Raw genomic sequence first — 16971 nt, forward strand, 5'->3', positions numbered from 1 at the left:
ACAATTCACAGTAAATTTGTGACACATAAATGATTAACAATATGTTATAACTGGAATATATTGCTAACTCAAATGCAGAAGAAAAGGGCAACGGCCATAGCAGATAGATGCGGAATTTAATAGCTACCATTTATTGAATATTTTTCCATGGCCATATAGACTTACAAAATCTGGTTATACTGATTGTTTTTTATACAAAATGTTTTGTAACCAGCTTTTCTGATACAGCAGCACAGACTTTGTCACTAACTAGTCTTCTAAAACATAGTTTTAGAAGTACAGCCCTATTTTGCTTATGTTTCCAATGCTGGATATTAAGGTTATGGAAAACTAACTTAGGATGACTTTTCTAGTATATTTTCTACTTATGAAGTCATGATTAGAGTTATGGTTATGGACACTCCCTTGAATGAATCAATGATTTACAAAGAAGCACATTCAATACCGCTTTTATCAACAGTTTTATAGGTAGCATTTGCCACTAAAACCTGTTTTAACAAAAGAGAAAATATCATTTGAGATCCCATACTTTTGACAACATGTCATCAGTTATCTTTAAAGGCCTCAGTAAAAGAGACATGTTAATTACAATTCCTGTGAGCATCTTGAGGATAGCAATGACTATAGTATTATATTAGGACACTTTGTCAAGCATGTCATTCCCTTATCTTGCTTTTATAGCAGAGGAAATAAAGGCACTAGAGACATATCTTTGAGGTCACACAACAAGTTAACAGTAGATAAACATTAGAACCGGCAGCTCCAGAATTCCCACTGCGTGTAATTAGCTCACTGCAGGCAGGAAATGACAGCACTGGGAATAAATGGCAGATGTGGCGTTTGGGGACCTGGAGGCTGGTGGGAATTCTCTGTGCTCATCTGAATGGTTAATTAAGTTAGTTCCTCTCAGGGGCTGTCACTGCCTGGAACGTGGAGGCCTCTCAGCCAGGTACCTTCTTCCTTAGGGTGTAAGGAAACATGATGGTCACCCTCTGGTGCTTTGGTTGGCTGGCCTGGTACAGGAGTTTGAGTGGGGCCTGAGTAATTTCTTAGGCACTGCAGTCTATTACTGAGGTTTTATGGAGTTTCTGAGTATGATTTTTGGCATTGATTCCCAGAGGACTGCGATGTGTCTGAGGAGTGCATGGTTGGGAGTAAAAGGGCAGGGACTGCCTGAACTGTTTTGAAGTTCACCCTCCCTCCCTCTTGGGCAGCTCATGAAGTGTATGTCTGCCTTCTTTTGTCTCCTTACGACTGATAGATACTGAATTCATGGACTACCTCCTATTCTTAGACATCCAACAAAATCATTGTAGGAAACAATGTGTGTTTGAAAACTACTGTCAAAAGACTTGCTAAGTGTATGGAGAATTCTAGGGAGGGCAGAGGCAGTCTGCCAAGTTGATCCAAAGGCTGGTCCCATCAGATGCTGTAACAAGCTCGTTAGTCCTGGAATCATGATTATCTTAATTTCATTGGCCCCCTAGTAAGGACATGACTAAGCATTTAATCACCAAGGGTTGATTAGAGAGAAATGAATCTGTGCTCCTGCTTTAGAACTCTGAAAGAAGGTGGAATCTTGAGTTCACTTTCTCTTCTGCCCAATCTAGAATAAGCGTGGCATGCTTCCTGGGAGAGAACCCAAGCTAGACTCCAGTTACTTCCTGCTGCATCAAACCTGGTTACTCAAAGTGAGCCTGGTTGATTGGCAGCATCAGTACTACTTGAGAGCTTGTTAAAATGCAGATTATCAGGTTCTATCACCTGTGGGGGTCTTTTGTGTTGTGTGTTCCAATACAACTTATTTATTTATTTATTTTTGAGGCAAGGTCTTGCTCTGATGCCCAGGTTGAAGTGCAGTAGCACTATCTCTGCTCACTGCAATCTCCACCTCCCAGGCTCAAGCAGTCCTCTTGCCTCAGCCTCCCAAGTAGCTGGGACTACAGGGGCACGCCACTGTGTCTGGCCCTTTTTTTTTGTATTTTTCATAGAGACTAGTTTTCGCCTTGTTACTCAGGCTGGTTTGTAACTCCTGAACTCAAGAGATCTGCCCACCTTGGCTTCCCAAAGTGTCGGGATTACGAGTCTGAGCTACCGCACTCGGCCCTAATAAAATTTTATTTACAAAAATAGGCTGCTAGTTCATGGGCTGTAGTTCAGTGGCCCATGGCACAGATTGGGCAGTACCATTTTTGGCTACCCATTTGTGTCTTGTGTCTAGAGACACTATGTTCTATTAACCATTATTTGTTTCCTTTTTTTTTTTCAAATTTATTATTTTTTTAATTCTACTTTAAGTTTTAGGGTACATGTGCACAACGTACAGGTTTGTTACATATGTATACATGTGCCATGTTGGTGTGCTGCATCCATTAACTTGTCATTTACATTAGATATATCTCCTAATGCTATCCCTCCCCCGTCCCCCCACCCCACAACAGGCCCCGGTGTGTGATGTTCCCCTTCCTGTGTCCATGTGTTCTCACTGTTCAATTCCAACCTATGAGTGAGAACATGCAGTGTTTGGTTTTTTGTCCTTGGGATAGTTTGCTGAGAATGATGGTTTCCAGCTTCATCCATGTCCCTACAAAGGACATGAACTCATCATTTTTTATGGCAGCATGGTATTCCATGGTGTATATGTGCCACATTTTCTTAATCCAGTCTATCATTGTTGGACATTTAGGTTGGTTCCAATGTTATGCCATATACATAACAGTTGCTCAAAAACATTTATTAACTTCAAATTTAATAAATATTTTTGAGCAACTGTTATGTATATGGCATAACATACTCCATGCTACCTTTGATTCCTTCTTCACCCTCCAACATTCTCCCTCCTCTTCTCTTCTCTGCACTACCTCCTCTCTTTTCTCATTTGCTCTCATCCTCTATTTATTACTCCTTGGTTTCTTTTATTTTAGATTTAGGGGGTATATGTGCAAGTTTGTTACATGGGTATACTGTATGATGCTGAGGTTTGGGGTACAATTGATCTTGTCACCCAGATAGTGAGGATAGTACCCAATAGTTAGCTTTTCAACCTTTGCACCCCTTCCTTCCACTCCCCTTTAGTAGTCCTGTGTCTATTGTAGCTATCTTTACTTCCATGAGTACCCAATGTTTAGGTCTCACTTCTAAGAGAGAATATGTGGTATTTGGTTTCCTGTTCCATGTTAATTTGCTTAGGACAATGGCTTCTAGCCACATCCATGTTCCTGCAGAGGACATGATTTCCTTATTTTTTATGGCTGCCTACTATTCCTATCACCTGTATTTCAACACACTCTGCAGGTGGTTCTTATGCCTGCTTCAGTTTGAGAAGTGCTGGTACATAATATGTAAATGGTTTATCTGGGAAAGGTGGCATGATCAGTTGTGAATGCTTTTTCCCGATCATATTTTATATTTATTCATTATGATCCTTAATAAACATTTTAATCTTTGAATGTTTTAATAATTTAAACATCTTTTAAAAAGTTGTTTTCCATTATAAATTAATTTTCCATTATAAATTAATACATGCTATGAGAGCTTCAGAAAACACAGAAAAGTGAAAAGTAAAAAGCAATTTACCCCTCTAGTATATTTATTGATAAGATTTGAAAAGTATATATATTTTTTCCTATCTTTTCTGTGTATAATTTTTTAAAACTTTGTTTTTTTTTCTGATTGTAGGCATTATATATTATCCTCATAGGGCTATAAAGTGATACTATATAGTCTTTGCTTTTTTCCTTTGGTTTAAGGGAATGCTCTTAGATAATCTTTGTCTTAAAAGAAAATTTTTTCTCTAATTTTTATTTAAATTTTATATAATTTAGGAAGATTCCTGGTATAATCATTAATGTCTCAAATAGTTATTTTACAGTCCAAATGGAGAATTATTATCTTCTTAGTGCAACAGAAAAAATTAATTTACTACTCACTGGTAGCATGTATTCTGTATTATATGTGAATCTTCTTTGACCAAAACTTTCTAGAGGGTAGAAAAGCTTTTGCTTTGGAAGAATGCGTGACCACCCTCCTCTCAAACTGGCCTGATAGGAGGGGAGAGGGAGGGAATGATCTCAACAGAAAGTCCTGTTTTTCTAAGGTGAGTGGGGAACACCTCACCACTGTGAGGATGGAGGTTTTTGTTTTTCGGGCTTCTTTACTGAGACTGGAAAAGTCTTTGCCCAAATCTCTGCTTTTTTAGGCAGTTTGAGAAGAAATCAGCATGTAATTTTTAACCTTTGTAGAATAACTGGCTTCTGTGTTTGAGGTAGGGCAGGAGAAGTCTGGCCATGATTTTTCCTGTAGCCACTTTACCATGCTTTGTTTTGGAATACATCATTGCCCTCAATAATGCAGAATGTATTATGTTAAATGAAAAACTTGGTGCATTTCTTATGTCCACAAGTTAGACTCTTTCTCCAAGTCTAGTTGTTCCAAGAGTAATTGATACAACTTACCATTGAGAGGAACACAGTTCAGAAACTAAAGTAGCAAACAAGTATTTCTGAATTTTCAAGCTTCATTTGCATCTTTCAGAGAACATTAGTAACACTTTCTTTTTGAGTTAATATTTTATTGTCACGCAGATGGCAGTTGGGTATATAGTCTCCACACTTTATACTTTTTATAAATAAAAAATTACAAATTTTAAATAGCCAATGGTTGGTTATGTTTTCAGAAAACATGATTAGACTAATTCATTAGTGGTGGCTTCAAGATTTTCCTTATTATTATAGCTCCAGAAAATTCACCTACCTTTTGTCCCTTCTTAAACTAGGTTGGCATGCATTTGACTTCACACTCTGAAGCAACATCCTGACAGTCATCCACATCTACTTCAAGGGATATCATGTTAGAATACTTTTCAGAGAGGGAATGAAACAAAGGCTTGATCATTTTGCAAGGCCCACATCATGTACCTGAGAAGTCAACTACTCCAGGTTTATCGCCTGCAGCCTCCAAGGCTTCCTGAAAAGCAAACTTCTGCTCAATTTGCTTCACCATTTTGGCTGATGGGGTCTTCTAAGAAACATTTCTAAAAATTATCTCCTCCGTCTCTTGTTCCACACTGTTCCAGATCACTTCTTAAAACTCATTTTTACTTCCCTGTCCATACCTTTCTGAAGTTTCAACTGCTTTCCCCCAACCCCCACCCCGAAGTTCTTTATTATGTAGATTTTTTTTTTTTTTTTCAGTTTTGGTATAACTTGCAACCAAGGAGAGCCAGAAAAGTGACTCAGCCACAGGAATTTGTCCGTTTTGTAGGTGGGCTGGTGCGGGTGGCCTTGGGAGAACTTGATGGAGGCAGAATTATGACTAGTCATTAATAATCATAACTTTCTTTTACATTTTTAGTTTTTTTTATCATTACACAAAATATCCATGTAACATAATAACTAGTTTTTGTTACACAGGACATGCCTTGTAGTTGTGCTTTTTGCCTTGGCGACATAGACTGTGTATACCTAAGAACAGCGGAGTCACTGCGGTGGAATTGTTTATGAATGTTTCGTAATGGAAAACTGTTTCTGTGATAAATGAAACTGGGTTGCTTAGGATTGAATAGAATTGGAAGATAGCAGATCTTAAGGTACCACCCCAAACCCTGCTGTGTCACAGATTTTGGCTGATAGCATCTTATTTATGTTGAGAAGCTGGTTGGGCAGGAAGGATGTGTGGTCTGGATACTGCATGAGCCAGCTTGGCATTTAAATTTGCCAAAGACTTTGAAGCATTGCCACATTAAAAAAAAGTCCCTGTGGTAAATTTCAACATTCCTGTCTCCTATAACTCTGCATGTTATTATTTTTAGCCAGCATGACATCTTTCCACGGCATCACCGAGTTCCCAGTTGTCCAATACTGCTAAGCAGTGTCCACTACTCAGTGTGAGGCCTGGTTCCAGTCCTACAGAAGCTTACACTCAAAGCCATGAACAGTTTTCATTTTTATTAATAGAAGCTTAAGAGCTTTCCCCAGACAAATATGTTGGCTAGCTGTACAACTTTTTTTTTTTTTTTAATTGCAGGGATGGGTGGTGTGTGTGTGTGTGTACGTGTGTGTGTATGTGAATCATTTTCTTGAAATACATAAATTCTTAGAAAAATAATGGCTGGAGAGTTGTGAGTAAATGAAAATTTGGTAAACAGGTGGCTTTTCTGTGATGAATAAAAATGCATATGGTTTGGAAGCAAGGCACTATAGGTTCTTGCTCCCTGCTTCTCTTGGGGCGTCTTCCTTCCATGTCTCCCAGTGAGCACCAGGCTTCACCACACTGGCCTCCTTAATGTTCCCCAACACGCCAGCCATGCTCTGCCACAGGACCTTGGCATTTCAATTTTCTCCCCCTGCAAGACTCTTCCCCACTAACCTACAAGGCTGGCTTTCTCACTTTCTTCAAATAGTGGCTTCTCCATGAGGATGTTTTTGGCTACCCATCTACAAGTTTATTCCTTCTGCTGGGGCTTTGGGATTTCATATTCTGCTTCTTAATTTTTCTTCTCTTTAGCGCTTATTAATATCTAACACACTATAAAATTTTAACCTCTTTATTTTATTGATCTCCTTCGCCCCTCATATAACCTTCCTAAGACTATGGTAATTGTATTTTCAATGGTATTCCCAGTGCCTGGAAGAGTGCCTGGATCATCACAAGTGCTCAATAAATAATGGCTGAATGGAAGGAGGGAAGGAAGAAAGGTTGTGAATGACTCTTGTTGGCTTCTAGTCATCATAACTGACCTTCTCCATAATTAGACAACCCATTGTAAGCTAGCAATCAGCTTATTCACTATATAGAACAGCCTGTGATTTTGAGGTCAATTTTGAGGTGTTCTGGCAGGCTTCTTGGTTGGTAATCATAGGAAGTAAACTCTCATTAGTATCTGGTGTATGGAGGCATGTTCTGTGAAACCAGTAAACACCTCTCTCTCTACATGATTCTACTATTTCATACATTTCCAAGAAGTCAACAGGTAGTAACAGATGCAGCCTGATTGATTTCTGGAAGGGAAATGACAGAGCATATTTGCCGTGGGATAGGTAAATGGCATCCTTGGCACTGAGATTCCATTATCTTTTGCCTACAGATAAAAGGTGTATGATTTACTTATCATTTAATTCCACACCCGGCATTAGTAGGACTGATAGGTGAGGGGCTAGGAGGAGAGAGACTCCTGCGTGGCTTTGTAAATAGCGATAAAGCAGTGGGAATGTAAAACGCGGCTTGGCAGGGTCTGCCTGGGATTTTGCTGAGTCCATAGCAATACTTAATTAACTGTGCAAACATTCTATTCAAGATAAGACTATAACAGTTGCCTTGGGGAAAATTCTTTTAGCCAATATTTGTTTGATCTTTTGTATAGTATTTTGGCTTTGCTGTTCATGCTATAGCAAAGCTCCTGTTATAAATGCCGTTTTCAGGGATTTGCTGTATTTGCATACCAGGTCAGTCCTGGGAGAGATAAAGGATTGGAATCACTGTTTAAATAGAGGTTCCAAGGGCTTTCAAACAAATCTTTGAAAGTTGAAATACTTTGTATCAATCGGTTGTCAAATAATTATTAAAAACCTGGATTAAGTACTCTGGGAAATCTCAAAATCTAGGATAAGATCTTTGCCTTCAGTTTGCTTATACTCTAGCTATAGAAATAAGACTCGAATCAGTAGATATAATAGAAGATGCATATACTAAATAATAACAATGGCTGTGATTTCCTAGACACTTAACAAGGACTGAGCACTGTCCTAGTACTTTTCTAAGCATGAATTAACTCATTTAAATCCCCTAGTAGTCCAACGAGGCAGGCGCTTTTGGTTAGTGTGAAGTTTTGTACAGAATAAACAATGTCATTTGGAGAAAGAGAAGACCAGGGAATCAAAGAGCCACGAAGGAAAACTTCAAGGACAAGGTCTCTCAGTCCAGATGTTAAAGATTGGGAGGCAAATGGCTTGCAATGGGAAGAAGAAAAAGGGCATAATGGCATTGGTTGTTTTGCTGGTAACATTCCTTTTCTCTCTTGAAAGTTGTTTTACCCCCCTTTTTTTTGAGATAGAGTCTTGCTTTGTTACCCACGCTGGACTACAGTGGCGCAATCTCATTTCACTACAACCTCTGCCTCCCAGGTTCACATGAGTCTCCTGCCTCAGCCTCCTGAGTAGTTGGGATTACAGGCACACACCACTACACCTGGCTAATTTTTGTATTTTTGGTAGAGACAGAGTTTTGCCATGTTGGCCAGGCTGGTCTAGAACTCCTGATCTCAAGTGATCTGCCCTCCTCAGTCTCCCTATGTTTTACTGTTTCTTGACTTTCAGCACATGTGCCTCTGGTGAAGAGGATAATAAACAAACACATAAGTAAACATACAGGATGTCAATGTAATAAATGCTATGAAGGATAACACAGGAAAGGGAGAATGCTAGGGTGGTTATTTTATTTTATTTTAGTTTCTTGACTTTCAGCACATGTGCCTCTGGTGAAGAGGATAATAAACAAACACATAAGTAAACGTATAGGATGTCAATGTAATAAATGCTATGAAGGATAACACAGGAAAGGGAGAATGCTAGGGTGGTTATTTTTATTTTATTTTATTTTGTTTTATTTTTTTGAGACACAGTTTCACTCTGTTGCCCAGGCTGGAGTGCAGTGGCATGATTTCAGCTCACTGCAGCCTCTGCCTCCAAGGTTTAAGCGATTCTTGTGCCTCAGCCTCCCGAGTAGCTGGGATTACAGGTGAGTGCCGCCATGCCTGGCTAATTTTTGTGTTTTTAGTAGAGATGGGGTTTCACCATGTTGGCCAGGCTGGTCTCGAACTCCTGACCTCAAGTGATCTGCCCAGCTCGGTCTCCCAAAGGGCTAGGATTACAGATTTGAGCCACCATGCCTGGCCTGGATTTGCAATTTTAAATAGGGTGGTCAGGAAAGCCTGAGACATTTGAGTGAAGATGGAAGGAGGAGAGAGAAAATGCTTTGAAGGTACTTATGGCGAGAGCTTTCTAGGCAGAGGGAACAGCAAGTGCAAAGGCCCTGGGATGGGAACTTAACCTCATTTATTAAAGGAACACCAAGGAGGCCAGAATGGCTGGAGAATAGTGAGCAGGGGGAATGGTAAGAGGTGATGTCTTCATGGGTAATGCATGCCCAGTCACTGCTGGGTTTAATGATGATGATAATGGTGAGGTAGGCAGAGCTGTTAAGAGTTTTTTGAGTAGAATGGCAGGCTGGCAGCTGTCACTGCTTTCTGCAACCCTGTGCAGTTGTAGCTTCTCTTGCTTTTCACTAGCAGGCCCAACCCAGTATATCGCTTGGTCTCTGACCCATTGCTGATGTGAGCAGAGGCACCCTGACAGCTTCCCACCCATTAGCTGGCAGGTAGAAAACCAGCTGAAGTCCTGAGTGACAGAAGGCATGTGCCCTGAATGACACCCTTGTTTCCACCCTCATGGTGTTCTCTTGGTCCGTGTTTCTGAGTTTCTTCTTTGATTTCCTGCTGTTACTGATATGCCGGCTGGGTCCTGGGATCTGCCTTGTTCTTGCTATCTTCCTGTCCAAGCCCACTGCCTTGATGCTGGGAAGCAATGTTGGTTCTGGTCTGTGTCCTGCAGCTGTTTGGGGCTCTGTGCTGAGTAGAGCATTAGGAAGATCCGTTGTGCTGCTGAGGCCCCCTTTTCTTCCACTCAGTGCTTTTGCTTATCCTCCTACCACTGCTGTGTCTCCTTGGATGACAGACTTGGGGACCCAAGTGGGCATGGGTGCCTGCACTTCTATAGGTACCTGCTGGACCATCGCCAAAACTCTGCAGGCAGGGTGATGCACTCAGATTCTCTCCAGCCTGGATTTGCCTGTCTCTGATCCTTTCCCTTTAGCCCATGTTGCTGATCCTCTGAGTTACAAGCAGAAGCTCAATGAGAGAGGGAGAGGACAGCAACCTCGGGTGAGGGCGTGGAGACCCAGACCAGGGTGACGGCTGTACAAAAGGAGAAGGAGGGCAGAAGTGATGGGTCTGGGGAAGGAAGCCTCAACAGACCGTGCTCCATTGGCTTATGGAGACTCAATAGAAGATCAGAGCCCATACAAGCATCTAAGGATCAATATTAATCCAGAAGTTGCAAATGCAATGAGTGCTTTCAGAGGATCTTATAGCCAAGACATGGCCAAGTTACGTAAAGAAGTTGTCTGCTGTGGAGCCCTGTGAGTGTCCAGGTGGGGTGGGTCAATGTGGGTTCAGGTCAGAGGCTCAAGTGAATGTTTACTCAAAGGGTCGACCACAGGGCCACTTTTGTGATGACACACGTGCACACACATGCATACACGCATGCATGCACACACACACACACGCACACGTGCTCTCTCACTTATTCTCTCCTTTTGTTTTTGATTTTAGTTGCAGTTACTTCTAGATAGATCTAAAACATCAACTTTAATGCCATTAATAGGAATAATTATAGCACATATCAGCCTGATTCTCCAACCTACAGAGCAGAGGTTGAGTTAGTGATAGGATGATAGGTGATAGGAAGTTCTCTGAGGTTTTCTCCCTGCTTCCAGCAACACGAACCTGACTTCTAAGGGCACGCACAAAGGCTTTTGGCAATCAACTGTGAATCAAGGTGTGCTGATGGGCCCTTCCAGCCTCAGAGAAGAGTAATTGGGGTGAAAAAAATGTTATTATAGTAAAACTATAATATTGCTGTGATTCTAGAAGGTAGCTAAATGAAGGGAGGTTCCCTCTTTGAAGGAAAATGTGAACTAAGTGATCTCTCTGGGCCTACCACTTACTTTCCTGGGAAAAGGATTAATTTGAGTTAACATTTATTGAGCTTCCAGAATATCCTATGAAATGCTTTAAAAGTTTAAAATACAATTTTTTTTCTGAATCGGTAATTGACTCATATGCTTCAACATTTAAAGGCAACAAAAGAATGTACAGTGAGAATCCCCCACCCCGTTTTTCCTCCTCCAGGCAGCTAGTTTTTTTCTGCAAGGCAACCCATATTAGCAGTGTCATATATATTTTGTTAATATACAATATAGTGTGCTCAGTCAGTGTTAATAATCTTAAAGAAAACAAAATACCTTTTCTCTTTTTAAGGACTTCGTATTTCATAAAACACGGTGAGCCAATCAGTCATATGGAGCTGTATTTTAGAAACTTTTATTATAAATCCAGTGAGTATATAATTCCTAGATGCTCCATTAACTTTATGCTTTTGATTTTTAAATTCAGAAATCTTCCTTCTCCTCTATTTCCCTCCCGTTTTATAAACTGTTCTCAAATCTTTGGCATTCGCTGTTGCTTCCTTACGGGGCAGTGCCAGCGCTGATTGGATAAGTAGTAAACAAATATTATAGTAATAGAAAAATGTAGACACAGACAATCAAGTGTAGATGGACTGTTTCTATTTAGATGGGTCTATATGTTTATGGCTGTGGTTTGACGTGGTGTTTTGCAGTGTGTATATTTTATTGAACACATTTCTGGCCAATTTAGACTTACTATGTATGTTTGCATTAAATCTGTTCATGTTATGAAGTTAACTAGTTCATAAGATACTGAGACAAACAGCAACCAACAAATCATGCTTTTAAACTCTTTAAAAGTTGTCAAACTTCTCTTGGAGAAAAGAAAAAAGAAAACTCATTTATTTTTTGTAAGTGAAGGAATAGAGGGCAGAAGTTAGAAGAACCTATAACTAATGTGCATAGTTTGACTATGACCTGGGTTTGACTCCAGATTTGTGGAAAATCTTAATAAAAAGGAAAGTATGAAGTTGGTCATATGACAATCCTAGTTTTGTTTTTCTGTGGTAGATGCCTAATAAATGCTTCTGGTCACTAAATGTCATATATTCGGAAAAGTAGGTAAGATAAACAGATATGTAATCCATATAATTTTAAAAACAATGTTAGCAGAATACTTTTCTGCTTGTGTTCGGCAGTGTTGGTGGATGAGTAAAAACATGCAGAGACAAAAGCAAAGACAAAAAGCCTCAGAAACTATGGCCAGTGCTACGGCTGATGAGGCAGGAGGCTGACGGAGTTTGAGGCCAATCTAGGAGAGAAGGAGGATCCAGAGGAGCGGGAGAATGGGTTTTGAGTTTAGGAACATGAACTGTCAGGATTTAACACTGGAGTAATCCAGAGGAGCGGGAGAATGGGTTTTGAATATCGGAAAGTGAACTGTCAGGATTTAACACTGGAGTAACCCAGAGGAGCGGGAGAATGGGTTTTGAATATCGGAAAGTGAAACGTCAGGATTTAACACTGGAGTAACTTAATAGCTACCAGAGTAGCACTAGAGTAACTTACTAGCTTTCCTGCAGCCTGGGGAGGTGAGGGCTTTCTCTCCTGGCATGCCTTATATAGCAGCCTGGACAGAATAGATTAACTTTGCAAATATGATCCCTTTGTATTTGGAAACCTTATTTTTATACATTTTGATTTTTTTCTTAAAGAGAATGCAGCATATAATAAGAAGTGATAACTATAGTTTAAAATAATTTTCCCAGGACTCCGAGAGAACAGCTCTTGGAAGTGTTAGTTTTCAGCCTAACTCTAGAAATCTATTTCCAAGGGAATGGTTGACACACAGAAAAAGATTTGTCATAAGATGTTCTGTAATTCATAATAAAGAAAAACTGAAAGTGAGTTATTTGTCTAACAAGAAGGGAATGGATAAGGAAATGGTAGTACTATGTCCATTTTATCAGTAAAATAATATTTAGGGTATGTTTTAAGTTAGGTATGAGGCACAGTAAAATTCTGTGAAAAAAAGACAAAAAGAGAATGTTAATGCTGGTTGTGTATATGTGATGAAATAAAAAAAAAACTGTTCTGGATCTAATATATGGGCTATAATGTGGATATATTACCTTAAAAGGTAGAGGGAAAAAATCATCACTAAAAAAGACCAAGAGTTGAAAGTGGTTGGAAAACTTGGTTGCCTTCATTCAGTGGAGGTTGTTATGAATGTTTTAAACCTTAGCTGTTCAGGCATTTTTGTAAATTCCTTGGCTGTGTAGTGCCAAGGTTAAGATGTGCTGGGGTTAGAGCTGGTTCTGTGGGGAGGAAGAGGAAACTCTTAGTAGGGAGAAGTGAAAACATTCCTAACCCCGTAGGTGCAGGGTTTGTAGCCCTGCAGCCCCACATGCACTCCTGGTATTTGTAATTTGCAGTGATGACAAACTGTGCCTCTGGCCATAGCCGAACTGCTGTCTGTTAGAATGCATGGCCATGGACGACTTGGTGACCAGTGGCCTGTAAAATGCCACAGAACGCCCTGGCAGCTAATTTTTAATTCCCAGGAAGTTGCTTGCAGCTTTGCAAAGATAAGGCAAAAGATCAGACTGGGGACATGCCCAGAGTACAGGCAGCCCCCAGTCAGGTCTTTGTAGAAAGCTCTGGAGAGCAGTGAAACTTACTCGCTTTCCTGCAGCCTGGGGAAGCGAGTGTTTTGTTTTCTGGCATACCTTAAATAACTGCCTGGACATGATTGATTAACTCTGCAAATATGATCCCTTTGCATTTGAAAACCTTATTTTTATACATTTTGATTTTTGTTTTTCTTAAAGACAATGTGGCATGTAATAAGAAGTGATAACTATAACTATGGTTTAATTTCTTTTTGTAATTTCCCCAGGAATCTGCTGGAGCAGGACTTCAGAGTGTTTGTTTTCAGCCTGCTTTTAAAGTGATTTGAAGAGAGTGGCTTTGAAGGTTTCCATCCTTACTTTTTCATGTATAGTATCTTGTTCTTTAAAATTAGTGAGCTGAGCACATCCACATAAACACATACAGTTATAATTGCCCCAATTTTAAGCTCACTTTTGCCACAGTGAAAACTCAACACCATTAGCACAGTGAGCCAGCTCTGATTCTCTGAAGTGCTGGGCGTCTTTTTAATGAACAAATTGCAAATTTAGTAATGTAAAAACTGAAGTTAATCACACTGGCGTCTATTCTTCCAATTTGTCATTTGGCTGAAAGTGATCTGATGTCATTCAGAAAGAAAGCGAGTTGGAATGGCATCAAGTCCTAATGGTGTAGCTTTGGGCTGAAGCTGAGTTTTCCTCCATGAAGCAACTGCTGCTGTTTCCTGGAGGGCAGACTTTGTTAACGTGTCTGTGTCTGAATTGCTCAGAATCTTAGGATTCACTTGAGGAATGTGACAGTCAACACTGTTAATTCACCTGGTAGGCTGAGGATGTCAGGTCACAGTGCCACACTGTCAGGCCAGGGGTCACAGTGCCACATTGTCAGGCCAGGGCAGGGTTCCTGAATGACTGAGGGAATCCCATTTGTAGCAGCAGAAGAAACGCCGCCATCACCTTGCACCCCTGCCTCTCTTGAGAAGGCACCATGACCTCTGCACAGAGGCCTGAACATTTCCTGCTATAATGGGGTCTTTATCTGTGTTTGCTTTTGCTTCCCTTCCCATTCATGAAATGTTCTGTACATATAACATCTGAGTATTTTGGAGAGCATAATCTCTTCCTGTAAACCAGTGGCTTAAAACCTGGGGTTGCCAGCCAGTATAATGAATACAGTCTCTGAAGTTACCTGGTCCTTGGGGGTTAAGTCAGTGACCTTGGTTTTCTCAAGCTATAACTTTGTCTCCTTCCATGGTTGCCACATAACACAAGGGGAAACACTCTTCCAATACAGTGTACCTAAGAGGAACTCATTTCAAAGATAGCTATGGAGGTCTGTCTCGTTTTAAAATTTGAAAGAACAAATAGAAATTTCTAAGATTATTGTCACTGAATTTTCACTTTTATGAGACTGACTTTCTCCCTACTGTGCTTATGAGGCACCTAATTTCTACCTTAAAAGACCAACCTATACAGCCAGCATGGTGGCTCATGCCTGTAGTCCCAGCAGCTTCAGAAGCTGAGGTGGGAGGATTGCTCAAGCCCTGGAGTTCGAGACCAGCCTGGGCAACATAGCAAGACCCCCATCTCTAAAATATTTATAAAAATTAGCAGGGTGTGGTAGCTTGTGTCTGTAGCCCATCTACTTGGGAGGCTGAGGCAGAGGATCACTTGAGCCCAGGGGTTTGAGGATGCAGTGAGCTATGATCATGCCACTGCACTCCAGCTTGGGGCAACAGAGTGAGATCCTGTCTTTTTTTTTTTTTAAATGCTTATTTAAAATGCCATTACTTACTTATTAAAATGCCATTTCTATTCAAATTAAAAAAAAAAAAAAAGACCAGCAAATATTACCATGGTGTGAGTTACCTCTGAAGTCTAGTTTGTGAGCTCAACTCTAAGCTCTGTGAGGGCGGGGCTGGTGTCTGTTTTGTTCTCCAAGGGTCTAACTTTGGACTGGTATCCAGCTTATGGCAGGTACTTAGTTAATGTCTCTCAAATGAGAGCATTTCTGTTTCATAAAATGTAACTCTAGCTGTACTGTTCTGGCTAATACTAAATTGAATCTAGATGTTACTATGTTTAATGTAATTTGGACTTCTGCCATAGCTGATCCATAATAACCAGAGATCAATTCATAAAATCCTAACATAAAATCTAACATTGATCACTTTTAGAGGTTCCTTTTTATTTTCTGTGGCTGCATTTGAAATGGACACTGTCGTGCAAGGTTTTTGCTGGACTGCTGTTTGTGGAAGACAGTGTAGATTAATTCTATATTAAAGTTCAGAAGTGATTCCGAACTACCAGCCACCCTTGAAGTCTCATTACTTATTAAAATGCCATTTTTATTCATATTCTCTTTTTTTTCTTGCCTCATTTTCAGTAACTACATTCTTTTTAGCAGATTCAGGCGTTTGAAGAGTAATTCATTCTTGCAGTGGGAATTACAAGTCTATGGGGGAAGGTGTGCTGGTGTTGGCTTAGATTTCTAGGGGTAGAAGGCATCTTCCGGGATGTGCTTTAGCCCCCAGAGTTCCCTTTAGACAGGAGCATCTTAAACCAACCCACCCAGAGGGATTAGCAGACCTCCGGAAAAGGGGATTTTGTCATTTCTTTCATTCTCACAACCTTTCGTCACAAAATTTATCTCATTCCTGAATTCTAAACTGGGTGGCTTTGTGATCTAAGGCAATCTGCTTTATTTATCTGCACTTCTTTCCGGATTTCTGAGATAAGGATAGCACCGCTTTGTTTACCAACATCGCCAAAGGGGACTATGTAAGTGTATTTTTGTTAAGAGTTGCCATAACAGAGTAACAAACTGGTGGCTTAAGCAACAGAAATTTATCATCTCACTGTTCTGGATGCTAGACTGAAATCAAGGTGATGGCAAGGCTGGGCTCGCTTGAAGGCACTAAGGAAGGAACTGTTCCAGGCCTCTCTCCTGGCTTCTGGTACTTCCTATGCTTGTGGCCGCATAACTTTATAACTTGTGGTGTTCTCCCTGTGTGTGTGTCTGTGTCTGAATTTACCGTTCTGTGAGGCCACCAGTCGTGTTGGATCAGTGCCCATCCGACTCCAGTATGACCTCATTTAACTAATTACATCTGCAATGGACCTGTTTCCAAATTCTGATGAGGTACTGAGGGTTACAACTATAACATGTACATTTTGTGGGGGGAGCACAATTTAATCTATAACAGTAGGCAAGAAGGTCACATAGAATTGGGAGGTCTGATGTAGCAGACTGTTCTATTTCTCTCAAGTTCTCTATTCTTTCTCACTTTTAAGAATCCAGTATATTAGCTGGGGGTGGTGGCTCACGCCTGTAATCCCAGCACTTTGGGAGGCCAAGGTGGGCGGATCACCTGAGGTCAGGAGTTTGAGACCAGCCTGGACAACATGGTGAAACCCCGACTCCACTAAAAGTACAAAAATCAGCCAGGTGTGGTGGCGTGCACCTGTAGTACCAGCTACTAGGGAGACTGAGGCAGGAGAATGGCTTGAACCTGGGAGGTGGAGGTTGCAGTGAGCCAAGATCGTGCCACTGCACTCCAGCCTGGGTAACAGAGCAAGACTCTATCTCAAAAAAAAAAAA

The 16971-nt window shown here is 40.6% G+C and overlaps 1 protein-coding gene and 1 pseudogene across 6 annotated transcripts in view; one reads left to right on the top strand and one right to left on the bottom strand.

The window, feature by feature from the left end:
• LYPD6B (LY6/PLAUR domain containing 6B) overlaps positions 1 to 16971 on the top strand; it is a 176826-nt gene that overhangs the window by 25378 nt on the left and 134477 nt on the right. The window lies entirely within an intron of this gene.
• On the bottom strand, positions 4665 to 5001 carry LOC100613067 (thioredoxin-like; annotated as a pseudogene).

The sequence above is a fragment of the Pan troglodytes genome, chromosome 13 (genome assembly GCF_028858775.2).
Source record: "Pan troglodytes isolate AG18354 chromosome 13, NHGRI_mPanTro3-v2.0_pri, whole genome shotgun sequence".
NCBI lineage: Eukaryota > Metazoa > Chordata > Mammalia > Primates > Hominidae > Pan > Pan troglodytes.